The sequence below is a fragment of the Neolamprologus multifasciatus genome, chromosome 12 (assembly GCF_963576455.1).
Source record: "Neolamprologus multifasciatus chromosome 12, fNeoMul1.2, whole genome shotgun sequence".
Classification (NCBI taxonomy): Eukaryota; Metazoa; Chordata; class Actinopteri; order Cichliformes; family Cichlidae; genus Neolamprologus; species Neolamprologus multifasciatus.
In genome coordinates, this window is record NC_140450.1 from 1195408 (window position 1) to 1199708 (window position 4301).

Consider the following 4301-nt stretch of genomic DNA (forward strand, 5'->3'; position numbering starts at 1 on the left):
ATTAAATCTGAAGCATAAAGGAACATGAAGATCAGACGTGTCCAGACAGCAGTGATAGAAATGAGAGTGCTGTTGTTGGAGAGCTCTTAGTTGTGGGTGTTTGGCCTTTAAAAAGACCTTTTGGTTTGTGGGGTGAACATCCGGCTGACGTGGAGCTGCTGTGGACGTGATGGAAGTCTTTCACAGGTCTGTTTCCTCGACATCGCTGGCCTCCTGCAGACCATTCACAGCCAGGCAGTGAGCGCACACGTGCTGGTCAAAGTGCAGAGCCAGCTCCCGAGCCAGCTCCTGGAAGTCCTGACCACGGCTCAGCGTCTCCAGTTTGTCCCTGCAGTCAGAGATGTCCATCGGAGAGAAGTAGAAGCGTGTCTGGCTGACGGTACATGAGCAGAGGACAGGAGGTGTCCTGGAGGTCGGAGTCTTGTTGTTGGGACTGGACGGAGTCTGGCTGCTGGATCTGTGCTCTGTGGTCCTGGTTCCATCCATCGTGGTCTGGGTGATGTTCTCAGTGTGAACTGTGGGACTCTGCCCTTTAGGCTGCTTTATATCCTGAGAGCTGCGTGCTGATTGGATGAGACAGAACCTACAGGTCCAGGTCTCCATTGTTCAAGTGAAACCCCCCCCCCCCCCCCCCCCACCTCACCACAGGGCCCTGAAGCCATTCAGGAACAAACCAGAGTGTAATCAAAGCTGTTGATTAGTTTTTGTTGAACACAAAGACTTTGATCATTTTTAGTGATTATTCATTATTACTGAATCATCTCTGACAGTGATGAACTCCTTTTTATTATATGTTTATGTTAATGATACAGAAAACAATTTAACAGATTTGGTCTTTTTAGCAGATGAAACTAATTTTATTAAACATATAAAAGGAACATTTTGAAAGTTTGATTTGACACAGTCAGAAACATTGCACCTCCTGCTCTAACTGGTCACTCAAATGAAGAGTGTGAAAACTTTCTTTCTTTATTAATAAGTCTAATATTTTCAGAGCAAACATCCGTCCTCCTCCTTTCTCTGTGACTCCACGCCTTAACAGGCCACCACTCTAAAAGAGCTTTGGACCAAGCTCTCTGAATGCTGTCATCAATTTGGTTGACAAAATGAAACCATCCTCTCGCCCACCACACTCTTCAAAAGGGTCTTTAACACCATCTGACCGTTTGTTCTTAAGGTAATTAATAATTCTTTGACCTCCGTCTGTGTCCCTACATATTTTAAACAGGCTGCCCCCCACCCCCACCTGCTTGAGAATTTTAGGCCAATTTTAAAACTGCCTTTTATTTCAAAAGTGTTCTATATATGCTCCCACTTGGGCATATCCTGAATAGCTTTGAGTACATCTCATACCATTGTTATGCAGACGGTATTCAGCTGTATATGTTCTTCAAACCCCAGAATGTAGCCACATGATCTATTCTGTATTCATTTCATAAAGAACTGTGTGGCAGCAAATTATCTGTCTTTGAATACAAAAACCTGAAGTTCTGATCTGTGCACCCTGTTCTGTTTAAAAACCATCTGTCTGATGTAATGAACATGAAACAGGAAGTGTTCGTCTAAAATCTGCTGTAGATTCATCAGGTTGGACTGTAGCAGCATAGCTCGAGTTCACTCACATCTATCCAAAGCAGTTTCTATCATGTCACATGACCTAGCTTGAACTTTTATGCAGGTTCATGTTGTTCTGTTACTCTCCCCCAAAGAGTCTTGTATCTTCAAATTCACAACAGTATAACAGACCTCAGGGGACACGAGTACCAAGCTGACCTCTTCAAGAAACCGGAACAAGTATAATAAAGGATATGAAATGTCATGGAGACAGCTGTACAACACATGTTTGACAAGAACAGGCTGGCGTCATCATATTTTAGTAAAAATTGTAATAAATGTTTTAGCCTTGCCTTTTAGGGGAGTTTTTTTTAGAATAGAATAGAATAGAATTAAACTTTATTGTCATCGCACATGTCAAAAGTACAGGGCAACGAAATGCAGTTTGCATCCATCCAGAAGTGCTTTAGCCATGATATAGATATAGTACAAATACATATTAGCAATAATATAGATATGTAAGTATATCACAGAAATGGGTCTATTATGGTATGTTATAATGTACACGGTATGAAGGTATGTTATGAATATGCTATAACTATAAGTATGTACAGGCTATGAACAGGATATAAATATGAAAAACTATACAGAAATGTGAACTATGCAGGTTATAAACAGTTGTAGAATTAAAATAAACACATTTTAAAATGTGTTTTTGTTTAATCAGTTTTGTTTCCACAGAAGTAAAGAACACGATCTGTTATCTTAAGACAAAGTGTCACTTTTCGCTTTCTGGAAACTCAACCACATCACAGTATGCAGAGACTCCACCAGGGGGCGATGTTTGTCTCTCTAGGATTCGTTATCACGGTTTATTTATAGAACAAAATGTACATTTTAAATACATGTAAGCTTCCTTCTTACGGCACATTTAGAATTCATACCTTAAACATTAGCTGGAGATGTTTTAATCTGGTCACTTTGAAACCTTTATCATCTATTAATTACATACAGCTCTAAAAGCTTTAATTCTCACGTGAAATGTATAATTGTGTTTAATGTGTTTAATAGTGCTCTTATAGACAAACCATATCAGTTCTGACTCCATTATCTGATTTAATCATCAAGCTTCTGCAAATAATCTGAGATATATATGTTTAACAGAAACAGAAACACTTTCAGCCTCCTGAATGTTTCAGTGTTGATTCCATCTTCTGTGTAAAGTGGAGATCTTTGGCTTCTGTATTTGGGTTGTTCGAGATCCGCCGCAGTAAACTCGCTGTTCTCTGTGGAGCTCACAGCCGCGATGATCCTGAGCGAAGCATTTTCTCAGGATTAATCTTCAGGTAGCAGGAAGAAGACCCCATTTATGAAGTTAGTTATGATCAGATTACACTTAACAGGTCAGGTTAGAGATCAGCAGGTATGACATCACTGCCTACTGACCAATCAGACCTCAGCAGGAGAGTCTAAAGTCTTCGTGTCTCCCTGGTGAGCATCAATAATAAATAAAGATTATTAGACACAGCTTTATTCCTGCATTTTCTTTCTGTTGGCAGCAAACAATTTGTCAATAATTTTATTGTTCAGTAAACGTTACTGACGCTAAAACAGAACACCTGTACTGTACCTGCTGACCTCGTATACTATTTAATCTTTACTCTTGTAACAAGTATCCCCTGGCAGTATCTATATATATATATATACACACACATATGCTGTAGAGAGCAGCAGTCTGGCCCGGAGACTCAAACCCAGGACGCTTCTACTGTAAGGTGTGTGGGTGCTGCTCAATCACTGACCTGGTTCTCAGTGTCTCAGTATTCTCACTGCTTTGTGATCCTCAGTGAGGCCTGTCATTGACACAATGAGCGGTTTAAAGCACTCGGGCTCAGCATGACTCACTCTTCTAATCCCGTTAACACCTTGAACTTTGTTTACGCGTCAGAGATGCAGTGACGCGTCCTGCTTTATGACAGCGTCACTGACTCTGGACTGGTTGTTGGGGGTGTGGTCCAACATTTTTCTGTGCATGCTCACGTGTAGATGTCCCACAACTACTCAGACTCACCCTGGGACTTTGTGAACTCGAACATCAACTCATCAAAGTCAGCTTTATTGTCAAAAACAATATGTACATAAAATCCCAAATCCTTGGAGCGGCTCCACACGAACTTCAGAGCAGTTCGTTTACGGCGTGAACGCGATCCGAACCGACTACCAGGTGTTGGTGACGTAAATAGCCAGGTGTGCTTTGTGTTCGTAAAGCATGACGGTACTATATATACTACAGGTCTGTGAACTAGCAGCTCGCCATGAACCAAACTGTCCAGTCTGCACCTTCTTCCTGTGTTTACTTTTGTTGCGCCCGCCCCCCACACACTTGGCCAATGAATGACGTGGTTTGTTGTGACGCACATAAACCAAAAACTGTGAGTTTACAAACGCACCAGCTGATTCGGTCCAGAGGAAACCGGCTATAGATGTGAAAACACCCACCTGATCTACACAGTCCCCGGCAAAATAAAAACGATAAATCCTTTATTTATTTATTTATTTATTTATTTAAAATGTGTGCCTGCCTGTAACAAATCAAGGCAGCAGCATTAAAAACACGAACTTCTTTAACTCAAATTAGTCGAGTGCCAGAAAATATCGCAAACCAATAAACCAGTAAAAGTGTCTTTAGATACAGGTAACACGTAACCAGACCTGGTGACCTGTGAGTGACCTGAGAGTCACGGTTT